The 19,231-nt window shown below is 38.2% G+C and overlaps 1 protein-coding gene across 12 annotated transcripts in view; it reads left to right on the top strand.

Annotated features, from left to right (window-relative positions):
* Positions 1 to 342: 342 nt before the first annotated feature.
* ARVCF (ARVCF delta catenin family member) overlaps positions 343 to 19,231 on the top strand; it is a 431,820-nt gene continuing 412,931 nt past the window's right edge. For 3 of the 12 annotated variants that reach the window (XM_074972915.1, XM_074972910.1, XM_074972909.1), the window contains exon 1: positions 729 to 1,047. The gene's annotated coding sequence lies outside the window, so the exon portion shown is untranslated. Of the gene's footprint in view, positions 532 to 728; positions 1,048 to 19,231 lie in introns of those variants that run through there. The other 9 variants (XM_074972917.1, XM_074972916.1, XM_074972918.1 and 6 more) reach the window with 5 other exon arrangements.

Here is a 19,231-nt window from a genome sequence, read left to right as displayed (position 1 = left end):
CACTAACCAGCCTTGCTGTCCTTAAAGGAGGGAGGGAAAACCTGAATTCCTGTTTCCATCACTCAGTATTTTTACCCCCCACCAAAGTTTTACTGATAAGAAAGGATGAACGCCCCCACCCTATAATAGAGTTGGAAGGATGAATAGCAGTGCACGTTAATTTACAAGATCCAACTGCGTCTCTGGTGGGCATCTTATTGGGGGTTTTTGAAAGGGCGTGGGAGAAATTAGGCGTTATACAAACTTTACAGTTGACTGTTTAAATGTAAGCCCTGCGGGGCGGGGGGGGAGGATTGCACAAAAACTCTTTAAGAACAGACATTATTCTTCAACCTCTTTTTTTGAGGGCGGGGGGAGTAGACTTTTGGGGAGCGCTATAAGGAAGGTTGTTTCTCCGTGAGAGATGAAGAGCGCCAGACGCTGGATGTGGGAGTGGAAGACCCTATAGAAAGATAATGGCAGCAAGTTTATTTGTTTTTTAAAAAGAAGGAATCCTAACTGTGTATTTTAAAAAGAAAAGCAGCAAAAAAGGTAAATGCAAAAAAGGGTTAAACACTCCTTCTATTCCCCCCCCCCCCGCGCCTTTGGATAAAGATGTTTTCTTGAATACCCTTTGTAAATGAGGAGGGAGGAATTTGGAGGTGGGAGGGAGGAAATTCAGCCCGAGTCGGATGCATCTACTATGTTGGCTTGGTGGGTAAGAAGGGAATTGAATCTGAATCCGACGTACCCATTGTGATCTCTGGAGAGGAATTTATGAGTTGGGGGATGGAAGGAAATGCAATTTAAATCGAATGCACCTACAGCGCTTTTTCTGGGGTCGGGGAATGAGTGAGTAGCAGGCAGTGGGAATCTTAGAGGTATTTTCTGTTTCTGGAAAATGAAAAGGGGGAGAGGAAGAGGTTTGGCTGATCTACTGCCGATCAATTGCTGAGTATTTTATTTAAGAGGGTTTGTTTGTTTTTTGGTACACCCGCTTCCTTGTGATCCTGTGAAGCCAGAAGAGGCAAGGAAAATATGCTGAGGACAGAAATAGAAGACGAGATGGTGAGCAGATCTTTGGGCTTGGGGGAGTGAATGGACTGTATCACAGTCTTGTATCACAGATCTTGCAGGGTGAAGTGAATTTAGGATGACTTTGCATCAGGGTTGCAGACTAGCTTTGTTTGTTTAAGGTTGCAGTTCAGGCTTGAAATAATACATATTTGTTTTTCCTGTGATATACAGCGAGGAGCTGATTGATGTGAATGGCTAAAATGGCTAAAATTACAAATAGCCGCCACACACATGCAAACCGTAAATAAACCAATACTGTGTTAATTCTGCAATATGATAAGCATCTCTTGTCATAGAGAGAAGTCATTTCTCAGATTATTTGTGGCGTGCATAGGAGATGAGCCTCTTGCTTTGTAGAAAAGAGCACACAAAACTAACCTTTTTATTTTAAATAGTGAAATGATTAAATCCTCTTACAGCCTTACCATCCGAAGGAATTATTTTTACTTTGCATTTTTCTCTACAGTATTACTTTGCATAGTTATAAGCTAATGTTTCCAAAACTTGAGCAACTCTTTAAAATGTTCAGATCAAGCATATAAATGGCAGAGATCTCTTTTCCCATATTGTATTGTATTTGATGGATTCTTCTAAAACATTTATTTCTCAGGTTTTATAATGTACTCTTGTGCCTAGTTATGGTGAACTCCAGTTTTTGTTCTTAGCATGTTCAAAAAAATACTAAGCTGAATTTTGCACAAGTCATGTCACTTCATGGTCCAATGTTATTAATCTTTTTAAACATTGACTGTATGACATCTACAAATTGGTGAATAAATATTTTTTCCTTAATGTAGTGAGGATTTTTTATGGTAAAATTCCTGATCCCAAGTGACAAAATATTGACATTGGCTGATTGTATCTTCCTATGGATGCAATGCTGCAGTCTGCACCTGTTTCAGCTTCTATAGATTTAAAGAGATATCTTACTTACAAAACTGCAGAAATTTTATATTATGCAGGAATGGAACCTGACATTTTACTGTCTCTGAAAAATGTTAGAAGAAACTGGAATAAGGAAAAAATGAAGTTTCATATGGAGTCTGCTTTGGAGCAAATTAGGATTTGTTACATATGCAGTGCTAGTTTAATATATGATGTCTGAAGAAATTGGAAGGCTGGATAATTCAGTTTCTACAGGAAAACAACTTGTGATCTACATTATGATCCCAATAATGCAAGATATTTAGATGGATGGTTGTTAAATTTATTTTAAGCAACATCTCTGTAAATGGTTGTCTGAAATATTTAAATTATATGCCCCATTAGGCAAATGGGTTTCTTTCCCCTGCCTGGCTAGAGGAATGTATTTGGTGGGCAAGGTTGAGAGGAACAATACAGTTTGACTGTATAGTTATATCCCCATGTTTTGTATAATGATGCTTAGGCTTTGTTTTATTTGACATTGGTTGTTATCCCTACAAAGTTGCCTTTGCTGATTTGATATTATTATTACATGGTTCCTCTCAACATAAATAACTAAAGCAGCGGATTTAACCATAGATTTGACCTGATATTTAGAGGTAACTGATGAAAAATTGTTTCCCATTGCTTGTGGTTTTCATCTGTTCATTCAAAATTCCTGCAGTGGAATTTTGTTTCAGTAATTCTTTATTATTGAAAGGACCAATAAGTTAGCAAAATGCAGAGTTATTTACAGGATATACCGTTTGTCAGTAGTGCACTGGCAGAGAGTAGAATACTTCATTTTAGTTGTACTTTATATTTTGTACAAGCTATAATGAAGACTGACATTTTATCCTAGAAGTTCATGTATATGCATATTACAGTTATATAAATGTAAGCACCTATATCTTATTTTATGTAAAGCAATAAACACTATTTCTGCATTGTTTCCGGTAGATTTAAATTTGCATATGAAACTGTATACTATCAGAAAACCTGTCGGAACTGTTGTACTACCAGATTTATAATTTGCTGCTCTTAATATTTTATTATGTGGGTATAAATCGTTGATGCAAATGCTGTAAACAAATGCCTTTATAGCTAAGAGTGAGACTACATTTAGCTTATCCCCTTCCAATTTAAGGGAAGTATGACAGCATGTTATACAGTGGATTGCTTTAGTAATAACTATCAGTGTAATCTCCAAAGCAGAAGTTCCAATCAGATATTGCACTCCTTCCCCTCTCATCTGCATAGGAGATCAAGAGCCAAATTCTGTTATATTAGTATAGATTGGATTCAGTGATCACTCTGGGTTTATACCAGTCTCATTGAAAGTAGATTCGAGCTCTTAGTCTTTATTCTAAATTCACACCTCCTTGTAGTTCAGAAGAGTCAGTGATCAAAGAATATTTATCTTCCTAACACAAAACACTTAGGATGCATGCAATTAGACAAACATTGCATTTTCTCCAAAAAGTAGATAGAAATATGATATTGCTATAACATGAAAAACAAGAAAAAAGATATTTTGAGGTATTCTCCTATTAAGTGACAGGTTAGGTATGATTTACATATGTCATGTAATCGATAAGTAAGGCTAAGATTTCGGCATGGGTAATTTTAGTCAAAGTAAGGGACAGGACATGGATAATAAACAATAAATCATGGAAGCCGGAGCCCTACCGCTTGAGGCTGACAGCTGGAGCCCCGTCTCCCAGGACTGAAGTTACAGAGGTCATGTAAAATCACGGACTCTGTGACCTCCATGACCGACTCATAGCCTTATCGATAAGCACAACCATGTATCTCACCTATCTTTGGAAAGCAGTGGAATTTGACCTGCTTATTAAAAATAGGTCTTTCCCCATCCACTTGAAAGAAGCCAAAATAAGACTGAAAAACAGTGGCACATGCATTTCATTTTCTATTAGCCCTTTCCACTTCCTCAACAACCAAAACCGGACAAGCCACAAAACCCCTTCAGGTTCCATTATACCAGGGTTCTAACATCTGTGATCTAGCTCAGGATGAATCTGTGTGAAGTATCCCATAAGACTGGGATATGTAAAGGAATCATATTCCTTTTGTTATCTATTTCTCTGCAATGTTTTAGGAGCAGGCAGCAAAATGTAGTAAGCTCCAATTTTTTGTAAGTCTGGCAGAGAGCCATTTGGCAATCAGATTTTCACAAAATGGCCTTTTGGTGTGCACAAATAGCTTATAATTTAATGTTAAATGAACAGCATCTATTACCCTTCATTGCTTTATAGACATAGTTAGTACACGAGACAAAGTATCTTTTCTATAGTCTTGGTTACATTCATTGACTGCCATTGTTTCATTGAAGTTTTCTAGTTTGACCCACAAATATGCATGTCCCTTCCAGTACTTAAGGGTTAACCCTAAGAAATCGTGGGGAAAATGGTGGAGAGGAGAATGCGGAACCGTGGGGAAAATGAATGAGGGCCCCTAAATTATTTTATTCTATTATAAAGGACACTTTAGTTTTCTTAATCTAGTTACTGAATTCCGACTCCTACTAAGAACCAACTGAATACATCTTCTGGTAAGACTTGTCATTACTGGGAGTGTATCACTGTTGATACTGTAGTGGTCAGCCTGTGAAAATAAATCTAACTACTGAAGGCACTATCATACCACTAAACATTGTGTATTTTGGCTTCTCAACTTATCAATTTTAATTCATTATCGTAGTGTTAAATTATGTACAAAAGGATTCAGGGAGCTCTCTTTGAACATATTCTCTCAAGTTTAGATTCTTCTTTATGTAAGTAATCTGCTTTGATGAATACAGAATTGTATGGCTTATGACCTCATCACCCCCTCCTCTTCGAGTGAACTCCAAAAGAGTCAAGTGTCCCCAAATTAATGGAAACTCCAATTTTTCCATCTTGAGTTGTCTAAGGCTTGAGGGGCTGAGTGTCCACAATTCCAGTTCAAGTCAATAGTGCTGCCAGATGACAAGCACCTATGAAAATCAGGACCCCATGTGTGCCAAACTGTGCACTGAAAATTGCTGGACACTTTTGCAGAGGTTTGCCTAAGTGTTTACATTTTTAGAAGTGTGAACTTTTGTATAGGCTAGAAAATACTTAGTTTCTTTCTTTAGCATAACAACACCTGTTGTGATTCTAAATCTTTGCAGTGCAGCATCTCGCTAAATATCCCATTACTAATCGAGCTAGCCCTCATTCATCTAAGCATTACTCACCCAACTAGTGTAGTTCCTGAGTAATCAGTCGCTATGGCCTGCAGTGAGACAACCTAAGGATTTGGAGACTCAGACTGTGTTTGTTTTTGTAATTTTACAAAGCAAAGTTATGGTTCTAGGTTGCAGGATCAATTCTGACTAGATTTGCTTATAACTAAAAAGTAATTACCATGCACCTTTCTGGTGCACACATGCTCACCTTTGTAGCAGTCTCAGAGATCCATAGACTGCATTGGCATGGAGAAATTGGAGATAAATGAGTTTTGGCCTAAGAGATGGTTCCTCCATTTTAGATTTGGGGCAACTAGTGGGAAGCTTTCACTGCTGCTGCACTGGTTTTGAGGTTAGAAGATTTCAATCTCCAATATTGTAAATATAGCACTATCCATGGGCACTTAGTCCACTTAACAATAGAGGGAAATGATGCAATTATGTTGTAACAAAATAGTCTAGAATCGTTGGATACATGTAAAATGGGACTATTGCTACAGCCCCATGAAGACTGTGGCACAAACCCATGATTTTAAAACACTGAAGAATTTGATTGTTTTGAGGCAATATTTCAGTTGGTTAAAAGAAATGTTCTTGAAAAATTGCCCCCCCAACAGAAAATGTCTAATAGCTAGCAATGATAATACTTTATCTTGTACAGCATTCACTGTAATCAATAATCCTCAGGTAAGATAAAAGTGTAATGGTAAAAAGACCTCATCACTGAGGTCTGTCTTTTGGTTTGAGTAACTGATTTGTGTGTTTGGTGTCTGCAACAGAAAACTACTTAATCCCTTTGTCTTTTATCTGTGCAATTTACCTGGTGGCAGTTTTACAAGGCATTAAGATTAATTAAGAAAACCTGGGGAAGATGGTGCCTCTCTTATTTAATTTATCCACTTTATACTGTACTGGAAGACCATTTTGTGATGTTGGAAAATGTGCAGTATGCTATGTCTCACCAAATATGATGGCATCATTAGACATTTTAAGATCTTTATTCAATATCTTTCAGGATCTTTATTCACTTGACTGTACTGTTTTAAATCTTCTGTACCTTTGCTACCATTTTTTCTAATTATGGTTTTCCTGCATCTTGTGCACATGCTTTTTTATTTCAGGAGCTTTTACAATGTTTCCATGAGCTACAGTGTAGAAATATGCTTCTGATTTGTAGGTCAGTGAGAAATTGAGATTTTGCAATCTAAGCAGTATCGTTTCTTTGCTGGTTCAGTGCTTACATGACATTTCAAGTTGGCTAAAGAGTAAAAGGACACTGTTGAGGTATCTTTCACAATTTAATTTTTAATTTTTTATTTGTATACTTACTGCTGTCATATGACCTTGGAAGCTTGAAATCTGAAGCCATACCAACCAATTCATCCTCCAGAACAATGGTTTACTGTGTGGCTTCTTATGGTTTATTTAAAAATACTGAAGCATTTAGTGTGTTGGGAAAAACACTGATGAAGAATTACATTGCAAGAGTGAACATTGCAACTTGGTGTAAGAGGGAAAAGCAACTAGATCAATTTTGGCTCATGGAATTTTGACATTATTTAATTATGGTAAAACTCAAGAATTTTATTTTCTCTCTGCCCTCCACCCCTTTAGAATTGTGCATTTATTAGTCTTGAGAGTGTACGGGTAGAAGTCGCTTCCTTGTCATGGAATCATAGAACTGGAAGGGACCTCAAGAGATCATATAGTCCAGCCCCCTGCACTCATGGCAGGACTCAGTAGTATCTAGACCATCACCGACAAGTGTTTGTCTAGCCTCCTCTTAAAAATCTCCAGTGATGGAGATTCCACAACCTCATGTATTGACATTCTTATCAATGGACTTCCAAGACCTTCATTCTCAGTTAGATCCATTTTAAGTTACTTAGTTAAGTGTTACCCACATGGATTCTTACAGCTACACAGTCCCATTGAATTCATTTGGGTTTCACTCAGGTGTGGGGTCCTCCTGGGCAGAACACTTCACAGGATCAAGGCCTCACTCTATATCTTGCACTTTATGTTGCTCAGGAATTGATTTTTTCTAAACATATTTCTGGTGGCACAGAAAATGCAAAAGGTGCTTTCCAAACAGAAAAGGGAGTACAGTCCATGTCCCAAGGTTGCTTACAGTCTAAAGACAAGTGGCATGGAAGGAAGGTTATTACATTACATTCTTAATGTATGTTAATATATAGTTTAAATATGATTTTTAAACTGTTTGTTGGCAATAAATCTGAGGAATATTTTTCAAGTTCCCCATAGTTACCTCAGCAGAAGAGAGTATTCAGTGAAGGAATTCAATGTGGAGAGAGAAGAGGTCTGAAGGATGAGTTCAGGAAGATTGTTCCATCCATAGGGTTGGAAATTCTCCTTTAGCCCAAGTGACGAGGCCTGTGCTTTTGGAATAAGATGATCTAAATTAATTCCTATAGTTGCTATAAAGTTCTGAGTGGTAGCAGTATGCAGCATAATGACAAGGTCCTAGGTGGCCACAGACTTGGTACAGCATTGTACATTGTTGTCTTGTGTGCTTGTTTACATTACAAAGTGCACTTTTGGAGGTCTAATAGAAGTGCACACTTGGTAGTTTTGACAGTGTTCAGATCTCTGAACATTTGTTAAAACAAAATCTAAAAATTCAAAATTAATACATATAGAAAAATGTATTAGAAATGTTTAAAATCTTGACCACGCTTTAAAAAATGTATTTAGGGAGATTTCCCAATTGGATCCATTTTGAATTGTCTAATTGGAAATGTGTTATCTTTGGGAATACTGCAAGTTCAGAAAGGTGTATATTAAATCAGTCCAGAGCAGAGTTAGTTGAACTGTTTGGTTTTTTTTTTAAATATATAAACTAGATAATGGATTATCCTTGCAAAAAACAGACCCAGGTTAAGTGTGGGTAACAGATACAGTGTAGATGTTTCTTAGGTTCTAGAAATTCATCTGATTTGATAAACGCATTCATATATAAACAAGTACTCTGCTTTCAGCTCCAATGAAGATATTTCTTTGTAGGGAAAATATATCACTTATCACTGTAATAATGTCGTTGCTTAATTTATCTTTTTTTTTTTTTTCAGTGTTAAACAAGTTAGTGAAACCAAAGCCACTCTAGCCAGGGATTTAATAGTCTGTTATTCAATTGTTATGGCAGCATAATTTCTGCACATGACTTGGAAGCATATCAGTGTAATTCCTCCATGGGGCTTTTTCCATTACAATACACAATTCCTGCTTAATGTGGGTTATGCAATGAGAAAGTGTCACCTTTATTTTTTGCAATTAAGTCCTTGAGCATTGAATTATTCTGATTATGGACAACAATGGAAGGGCTCATCTATGTATAGTAGTCCTATGAGTAGGGCTCTACCAAATTAGTGGCCATGAAAAACGTGTCACGGACTGTGAAATCTGTTCTTCCCCCATGAAATTTGGTCGTTTGTGTGCTTTTATCCTATACTATACAGTATAGGAAGAAGATATATATACAATATACAAGAAGACCAGTGTTTCTCAGATTAGTGGTCCTCACCCAAATGGGTGTTGCAGGGAGGATGCAAGGTTATTTTAGGGAGGTCACCGTTTTGCCACCCGTACTGCTGTGTTGCCTTCAGAGGTGGGCAGCCAGAGAGTGGCAGCTGTTAGCCGGGCGCACAGTCTGAAGGCAGTGCCGCACCAGCAGCAGTGCAGAAGTAAGGGTGGCAGTACCATACCATGCCATCCTTACTTCTGCGCTGCTGCTGACGGTGACTCGGCCTTCAGAGCTGGGCTCCTGGCCAGCAGCCACCACTTCGAGATGCCCAGCTCTGAAGGCAGAACCGCCAGCAGCAGCAGTGCAGAAGTAAGAGTAGCAGTACAGCAACCCCCCCTTACAATAACCTTGTGACCTCCCCACCATTCCTTTTTGGGTGAGGACCCCTACAGTTACAACACTGTGAAATTTCAGATTTAAATATCTGAAATAATGAAATTTATGATTTTTAAAATCCTATGACCGTGAAATTGACCAAAATGGACTGTGAATTTGATAGAGCCCTACCTATGAGTAACAGATGTTACTACTGTGTGATTTAATTAAGCAACAATGTTCACCATTGCTGGGTCTGCTGCTAGGTAACTAGCTGACTTGTTAGACAGCTGAATGTACATAAAAGGATCATGTTAACTTATTTTTTAATATTTTAAAATTCAAAAAGGAAATCCTTTATAAACCACATTTTGTAGCAAGAGTTGGAGATGCCAAAATACCCCAAACTCCTGGCAGCCTTGCTCTAAAGATAGTTAATAAAAGGTGGGATATCTTGGGATTTGAGAATCTCAGTCTGAAGATGGCACTTAAGTGGATTTCTGTTTGTACTTGAAAAACATTCACTTGAGTTGTTAGCAACTATAGATAAAGCCCACCTCTAAGATTAATTATTCTAAAAGATTCTAGAAAAAATTCCTTCTGGTTATTTTGTGCAGTTTCATGTTAATTGACAGTTTAACTTCCTGTGATGTGCACTAGCATGACAATATCACTCATGTACTGACCTGGGAACTCATGTACATGTTTCTGCAAGACAGCATTTACCAGTAACAGCAAAGCTGAACCTGAAAGTTGAGCGGCATTAGGCAGGAGTATGCACAGAGAGGAAAGTAGTCCCAAGCATTGTGGGTATTACTGTTCTGGGGCTTGCAAGAGAACCTTTTGAATATCAGCCAATATACAGAAAAAACCCTAAAAATGTTTATTGAAGAAATTAAAAAGTTAATGATGGGCTGTTTAAATGGTGCTTTTGTAGAAAATTGAAGTTTTAAAGATGTAACTTGACAGTATCCCTTTAGAACTTATACAGAAGAATCCTTTCCAATTATTAGTGTAATTATTTTTAGTGATGTCCTGCTCTTCACTTTGAGGCATCTAGCAAGTCTTTCTAACGATGTATATCAGCCTGAAACTGTTTAAAGGTTAAATTGCTGGAAGTATAAAACCTTTTCCCTCTTGTGCCTCAGCCTCCACTTTGGGACCAGAGTGACATTGAACTATGTCACTACTACACAATAGTTCTTATTTGCTACATGTAACAGATTCAGGTCAGCTATAAAATCCTTGGGTGCAGAATGCATAAGTGTGTGTTTACTACACTTATGATCTGATCACTGTATCTCTATTAAACTTTTCAGTAGTTCTTACTCTGTCACTTGAATTAGCAAACAGTAACCTGCTACAATATATAGTATGGAAATTTTGATTTAGAAGTAAACTCTGTTAAAAAAGAACCCCTATTAAATACCAGTCTAACATTCTTGACAAAGCTCTAAGGCAAAAGTGTGATTCAAGAAAGCTTTATTCATGCCAATTTGCAAAAAAGCTATAGCCCATGATGAAAATTGCTCTGTGCCAGTTTTGCAACTATGTAAATAATAAACACAAAATGCTCCTAAGGTTTCAAAAGCAAAATTTTACTATAGGCAAGACCCATAGGTGTAAGAGTTTTCCAGTAAGTTTAAGATGTAATCTTTTTCTGTCCTTGAATAAGTATCATATAACTTTATTTTATCAATATAATGCCAAGTGTAGTATCAAATATGAATCCTGATTTAAACTGGCAATGTTCAGCTTCCTTGTGCTGCAGGCTGGGTCATAACATGCTGGTATAACTACTCCACAAATTTTTAGTTTAGCTCTTCTTTATTTCAGTGTGACAATACAAGTAGTGAATTATTGATGGCAGCTAAAGTGACACCATTATGACTGTAATCAGTAATCCACCTGCTCAGAATAACAACTACCACCAGGAACATATTTTGAATTGATTCAGAAATCTATGCCTCCTTCAGTTACCCCACTTTGTTACTTCCTTGATTTATACAACAAAATCTCTACTTTAGGCAAGCTGTTTCAGAGTTAAATACTAAGAAATGATGGCATATCCAGATGTAAATTACACAGTAAATATTTCACTATAAACAGAAATACCACTTGCTAAATTCCTGTGGGTTCTGATTCAGGACCAAATGCTTCCTTACCACAGCCTGCAAGATAATGTAAATGAAAAGCCATATTTAGACAGTGCTTTAAATGGGGTTTATGACAATGGAAGACACTAAATGGCCTTTCGAGATCAAACAGTCCTAAACTTGAGACCTTGGTAAATTTACTTGATCACATTCAAGCTCCTACCTCAAATTAAAATTAAACACATGTGCGTACACTCCCTCCTCCCTAACTTCACTGTTCACCTTTTTCTTCTGTTTCTCCCTAATTGAGGAAGTTCTCATAAGAGGACACCATTTAAAAAATTGTTGCTCTCTAGCTACCTCTTCTGTGCCTAAAACTGCTGAAATTAACAGGAGGTACAAGCTATAACCAGGATGCAAGAAACTGCAGCGTTCTTGAGAACAAGATGTTTTAGGCCACCTGGTGACACATCCTTACCCTCCAATCCCTGGTTCATTTTACTGTTTAGCTGATTAGATAAGTGAGCCCGTTGGCAAGCTACCATACAGATTTATTAAATGGAATAAAATCAACTTAAGGGCTATAAAAATGTGAAAAGAAAACTTGTTTTAAAGTTTTATTGTGAATAATCTCAGCATGTGAAGTGTTCCCTCAGCTATGGATACAATGATCCATATAGTTTCAGGTATACTTTGTAGACTTTGCATTTAAAACTGATTGAAAAAACTTCAGACTGAAAATGCAGATCTATATTCCATTCTGCTAGTAATCCACTCATTAGTTTAGCTCCTGTAGATGTAAAACCTTACTACTTATAGAGGGCTTAACCTTTTGTGGTCCCTGCCCCCCCCCCAGTGCCCCACCCCTGCTCCGTCTCTTCCTCCCAAGGCCCTGCCTGACACTTGCATGGGGGGAGGGGGTGGAGAGGAGCGAGCAGAGGGTGAGGCAGGGAGAGGGCAGAGCACAGGAGGAGTGGGGAGCAGGGCCCCTTCTGAGTGTGGGCCTGGTGCCATTGTAAACCTGGTACTTTACTTATAATGTTAATAAGGTCTTTGCACCAGAAGCATCCACAATTTGCTTCAAGTGATCACCAATTAACTTCCAGATCTTCTTGTTGACTATCTTCTATTCAGAAGTAGCTCCCAAAGCTGTAATTGTAGTGTGCTCAACTGTGGCAATATTTTTCAAGAGGGGGACTGAAACTATAAAAAGGAAGGATGAACACCCCAAGTACCATCTCTCTCTTCCTGCCCGTAGAGTCATTGCACCTGAAGGAACAAAATAAGCAGCTGTTGGACTGAGGGAGGGGTCCTGACCTAAGAAGTTTGGTCAATAAGACTCCTGAAAGCATGTGGTGAGAAAACTTTGTTTTGAATTTAACAGTTAGTTAAGTTAGGCCACCAGTTGTGTTTTATCTTTATTTTTCTTGTAAACATTTCTGACTTTTATGCCTCATTATTTGTACTCACTTAAAATCTCTCTCTTTGTAGTTAATAAACTTGTTTTATTGAATCCAGTGTGTTTAAATTGAAGTGTCTGGGAAACTTCGTTTGGGATGGCAAGTTGTATGCATATTATTTCTATTAAAGACAGAGGGTGTGTTGGGGTCACCCTGCAGTATAACCCAGGCTGGCGAGAGCCAGAGTGTAACTCACGTGAGGCTGGCAGGCTGCAGTTGCACATAGACACTCAGGGTGTGTTTTACATGCTGGAAGACTGTTTCTGAGCAGCCCAGGTGGGAACTCCTTTAGCAAGGAATCATAAGGCACCTAAGATTGCAGGGAAATGGTGTCACAGCTGCTCATTAGTCTAGATTGTACCCTGGTATGTCACATTCACCCACCAGCATGTGGGAACATATTTTCTGTTCATATCTTGTCCTGTGCAAAAGGAAAATACGTTCTTGGAAAAATCCTTGCCATGTTTGCCTTTCCTGCTAATCCTTCACTCTGACATGCTTAATAGGTGGTAAATGTACTTTTCAACCTTTACAAACGCTCATTGTATTGATGATTATTGCATTCCCTATCCATGCAAGTCTACCTGGTCAAAGAAACAACCAATGCATTTAACTTGACACAGGAAAGTGTTCATCAGGGTTTCAGAGCAGAGAGCCATTATATTGGTACTACTGAATTTCAGAAAGATTGATGTTTACATGGCCACTGATATCTTACCACAGAATTGTAGTTTGTTACATCATTAAAAATGAAGGAATCATAAGCCTTCTCAAGGAGGTTTCAGTACAGGGGATGAAAGTGATATGCCAGACAGTATTATTGTTCCTGTTTTTAAAAAAGTTAATGGTTTTGAAAATTAGAAATCAACATAAATACAAAGTATTATTGATCCTTTTGGACTGAAAGGATAACTTACTGCTAAACAAATACCTGCATTCAGCTGAACAGTAAGTAGCACGGGATTCTCTTTTCCAGGGGATATTTCCTGATTACACTGAAAAGATTTACAGCCTTCTAAAATGAGAAGTTCTGTTGTCATCTCTGGACATTTATCTCCAATTCTACTGAAATTGACTGAGAAGACAGCAAACTGATAGAGGCATTTCCTTAGCTGCTGTACCTTCCAGCTAATGAAAAGTTCAATTCTGAGAATTGTTACAAGTTTTGCAGCCTATACTTAACTTTGAACAAGCAGGATGTAATTCATTTTGATCAGATAATTCAATGTTATGTTGAAGGAAGATCAGTGGTGACTGGGCAACAAAATGGCGGATTAAATTCAGGATTGATAAATGCAAAATAATGCATATTGGAAAACATAATCCCAACTATACATACAAAATGATGGGATCTAAATTAGCTGTTACCACTCAAGAAAGAGATCTTGGAGTCATTATAGATAGTTCTCTGAAAATATCCATTCAGTATGCAGTAGCAGTCAAAAAAGCTAAAAGAATGTTAGGAACCATTAGGAAAGGGATCAATAATAAGACAGAAAATATCACGATGCCATTATTAAATCCATGATACGTCCACACCTCGAATACTGCGTGCAGTGATGGTCGCCCCATCTCAAAAATATATATTAGAATTGGAAAAGGTACAGAGAAGGGCAACAAAAATGTTTAGGGGTATGGAACAGCTTCCATAGGAGAAGAGATTAAAAAGACTGGGAATGTTCAGCTTGGAAAAGAGATGACTAAGGGGGGATGTGATAGAGATCTATAATATTGTGACTGGTGTGGAGAAAGTGAATAAGAAAGTGTTATGTACCCCCTCACAACACAAGAACCAAAGGTCACCCCCAATGAAATTAATAGGCAGCAGGTGTAAAACAAATAAAAGGAAGTACTACTTTATATAATGCACAGTCAACCTGTTGAACTCGTTGCCAGGAGATGTTGTGAATGCCAAAATATAACTGGGTTCAAAAAAGAAATGAGTTCATGGAGGATTGATCCATCAATGGCTATTACCCAAGATGGTCAGGGATGCAATCCCATGCTCCGGGTGTCCCTAAACCTCTGAATGCCAGAAACTGGAGATTAATGACAGGGGATGGATCACTTGACAGTTGTTCTGTTTATTCCCTCTGAAGCATCTGGCACTGGCCACTGTTGGAAGACAGGATATTGGGCTACATGGACTATTGGTCTGACCCAGTATGGCTGTTCTAATGTTCTAATAGCTGAATTCAGAATAAAAGGAATATATAAGAGCCTCTTAGTGATTGATCTAGAGAAGACCATACTTCGGCTGGGACTTTAAAAGGTTCTTAAGGAGTTAGGGACCAACTCCCATCGACTTGATTCATAGGCTTTTCTGGAATTTCCAGTATTAGGATATGACCCTTAAAATGGTGTCATTTTGGTAAAACTTACTGAGATCAGAGGTATTTTAATAGAATTAAATTCTTAAAGATATTTTTCAGAAAGTCCATTGGCAGATTAACTTTATAAATATGTGCCAAATTCCCCAGACAATATGGCTAAGAGGAGCATTTAGCATACTGGTAGCCTAAATTTACTTTATTTTTTCTTTAGGTCCTCTGACACCCTAACATACACTATCTTGGTGATGTCACATTAGCCATGGAACCTCAAGGAAGCTTGAAGGCAACACAGGTTATAGGGTTTTTTCCCCCTGCATGTTAGTTTTAACTATGTGCACAGTTTTGCAAAGTGAAAAATATGAAGCCCCTTTTTAGCTAGCTTATTTTTGGTCGCTGAGAATATTTGTAGGCTTTCTAAAAAATCCATGTGCAGGTTTTTTATAACTGTGGAGAGACTCTAAATACCACTTCCATTTATACTAATGAAAGCTCCAGTTAAGACTGTGCCATTTTAAGAATATTGAAATCTGTACCTTTCTAGGGCTGCCTAGTGGGTTAGTTTGCCCACAGTTAAACAGATAAACTTAGAAACAAGGATAAGCATCCTTCCAAACAGTTCCTTTTCAGATTGAGCAAGCTGTTTTTATTTCCTTCCCTGTAGGAGAGCAGTGTTTCTGGTAAATGTAGCATTATGTGTGTCAAGTCCTGTTCTGCCAGAAGCCTTTCCTTGCCTTAGTACACAGAGCTTGGTGTCTTTTTTTTCCTGGTTTATCTCTATTTTAGTCTATAACTCAGTCAGCTCTTCATGCTTTTGGTGTCACAAGAGCAATTAAACGTTATCTGGGCAGAAGTTGAAAGTTTCACGGTTAAAATGTTGTATAGTTTGTGAAGGGCACAACCAAGGTATGGGGCAAAATCAACAAAATCTCATTTTGGGAACCAGGAATATACATTCTGAGGTTTCCATGTCCAATATTTCATCTCAATTCATGGGTCAATCCATTAAAACTGGGCCTTACCATACCTTCTGTTAACTTTAGGGGGGAAACTTGCTGTATTATCTATAGAAAGTACGGAATTCACAACTTGTCTAGGTATTCCAATTGAGTCATGCATCTGCTCTTTTCAGATTTTGCTATTACTATTGACTGCTGGATCCTCGAAGAAGGTGTTGGAAATTTATCCTCTAGCTGGTAGGGTTGCAAGATCCAGTCCAATTCATACTGCAATCTACAAGATTTTCCTGCACTCTGAGTGATGACTGACCTCAACTGTAAAATTTTATATGTTTTATATCACATCTGCCATGCTGCGATGAGTGGCTATTCTTATCTGTAGCTAGTGGGAGAGCTCAAAACTATTAGTTCTGGACTGGTGTTGAAATGTGATTTTTAAAAATAGTGGTACTTTTCCCAAGCTCCACCCATGAAGAGCCAAAACAAGACTCTACGTGGAATAGATCTTCATGAGATTAATCTCCTTCCTTGTGTGCTTTGAACAGTAATGAAATAGTCAACACTGATACCTAGGGCTGACTCTTCAGCTGCAGCACTAACCATGTTATTCAGTACACTTTTCTTGCTCCATTCCTAGAACATGGACATAACCACACAGACTACATTATGACCTAATGTATTAAATTTGAAAGATGAGGAGTGCTTTTGGAGAAAAAACTCGTAGTTTTTGCAGACTAAGCAAGCAAGAACAAAATTTCTATTCTCAAATTTTCAAAAGAAAATAGAGAAAACCAGATAGCTCTTTCATAGCTTTTGTTACTGCAAAAGTATTTCAGAATAAGTAGGCTACAGTATTATTACGGATTGGATTAAATCTCACTGAAACTGGTGGGCATAACAGCTAGTTATTCAGAATAAATGTAAAAAGCAATTGAGCTCCTTTGTGGGATAGACAGATAAATCCATAGGTGCCTCTGCCCAAAACAAAGGCACATGGCAAGGTAGGAGTTAGCCATGCAGCCGAAGGGGGCTTTCATTCTAATCTGATAAACTCCGTGACAGGGGGTTGATTAAATTGGATCAGTGTGTCAGTGGGAAACAGCCAGAAACACCAAACAAACAAAAAAGAAGAAGAAAGCTGAGGAGACAGCAGAACAAGTACTGGGAGCACGGTTCTGAGAAAGCACAAAGAAAGCTTTTTGGGTTGCATGTTGGTTGAAAGAAGCTTGGAGGTGTGAGCAAAGAGAATCTCCTGTTTGAGTCTTCCTGTGTTCAAGGAAACTGGATTTTGTTCATTCTTTGTAAATAAACAATTATGCCAAAGAAATGCTTGGCACCAACACTAATTTCTCTTGACCAAAACAACCCAGAGGATCTTGAATTTTGAGTAACTGCTCAAGTCAAAAAGGGGTACAAGTATGATAATGCTTTGGAACCAGAGTGACTGGAGAAAAGTAATGGAGTACTTGTGGCATCTTAGAAACTAACAAATTTATTTGAGCTTAAGCTTTCGTGAGCTACAGCTCACTTCATCGGATGCACGAAAAGTGAGTCAATGCAAGATAAATCATAGCAGTTACAGATGGAAGTGACCCATTAGATAATCTGGTCCATCTTTTGCAAATACAGAATGTTCCCCATGGTACATGGATTCCCTTCCTTAAGAAGGGAGAGTCCTTGTTGTCTAGTAATTACTCCTGCTGAGAGTGAGGAGACATTGGGTTCCATTCCCAACTCTGCCACTGTCCTGTTCCATGACTTTGAATAATTCACTTCATTTCTGTTTCTGTTTCCCCTCTCACCCTTTCCCCATCTTATTTGTTTAGATTATAAAATCTTGGGGCAGTGAATGTCTAAGTCTATATATAGTGCCTAGCACAATGAGGCCAATAGCAATAAAAAAATCCAGAATAACACAGCTATTCCCAATGCAAAGGAGTTGAGGTCTGGGGAAAAGCAGCTGTACTTTGCAGCCAAATGGGAAAGCTCATAAAGGAGAGAGTGATTTTTTTGGAAGCAGTGAGCCAAGGTTATACCTCAGGATTGAAATGGCTTTAAAAATATTCAGTTACACATATCTCTCAAACAAGTAGAGAGCTATTAGTAATTATTTGTATTATAGCACTTAAGAACCCTCTCTCTACACTTTCAGTTGCTCTTTATACTGGCATCCCACAGAATATTGAATAAAGTTCAAGGACTTTTTCCTTATCTTTAAGGTGCTCTATTGTTTAGGCCCAGAATATTTAGAAGACCATCTAAAGCTCTGGGATGAGGACCATGGTTGACAACTTTGCTCTCTGGCAAAGCGGAACTCTACAATAAGGGTAAAGCTCATCTGTGTAGAAGACAGGCATTTCTCAGTGGCTAGTCTGAGACTGTAAAATGAACCTGCCTCCCCGGAACTAAGGATCATTACAAACCTCACCACCTTCTGCTCCAAGTGCAAGGTGTCTTCCTTGCCTTTTCTAATAGGATAGGAACATGTATATTTTTAAAAAAAGAAACCCAAACAAGACACTCCACTGCATACGCTTCTCCCCCCCCCCCCCCCCCCCCCGGGTAAGGGACTAGAGAACAAACACCACATGGCCGCTGTTGGTCATACTACTTAATGCACTACTGCAAGGTTCTCAGATACTGTGGCGATGAGTGTGTTCTAAGAACCTGTATAGAATAGCTATCGCTGCCTGAGGAACTAAAGTGGAATCAAATATGCTCAAGAGCCTGCTGACACAACACAGTTATTGGCTCATCTAGGTGCACAAAATTGTGCGGGTAGAATTTACCCATACAAGAGTCCAGAATGAGAGTAGCTATAATCAGATGAGCAAAGAGGCTGGAATAGGCAGATTCTTTTCTCGAGTTCAGGATTGATTGTTCTTACTGCCTGTAGTAGTTGCACTGAAGATAAAATATTTGCACCAGGTTGGAGGGTGCTAATTGGTGAAAATAAATCAGGCAAGGAATTTTCCTCTACCGATTGTAGAGAAGTTATAATAAAGGAAATTACTCAGGAATAAAACATTTACACAAATATTAATAATTCATAGCCTGTTTCTCCTCTAACTTACCCCTGATTTATACCAGTTTAACTTCATTGGATGCAGTGGAGTTATTGGTGTATTTAAGAGAATCATACACCAAGTTTACTTCTCCGGGGGAGGCATTTGACATTTCATTGCCTGCTAGCATTGTCTTTCTTGAAGCAAATGTCACTTGAGACTTTTCTAATAAGGGACAAAAAAAAATATTTGAGCACTTCTGTCATTTCAGATAAAATCAAGTGACTGATTTCTGATAAGTCAAAATATAAGGTTTTTGGAGGTTTCTTCCCTTCCC

The sequence above is a fragment of the Natator depressus genome, chromosome 15 (genome assembly GCF_965152275.1).
Source record: "Natator depressus isolate rNatDep1 chromosome 15, rNatDep2.hap1, whole genome shotgun sequence".
NCBI lineage: Eukaryota > Metazoa > Chordata > Testudines > Cheloniidae > Natator > Natator depressus.
This window is presented reverse-complemented; position numbering and strand designations above follow the sequence as displayed.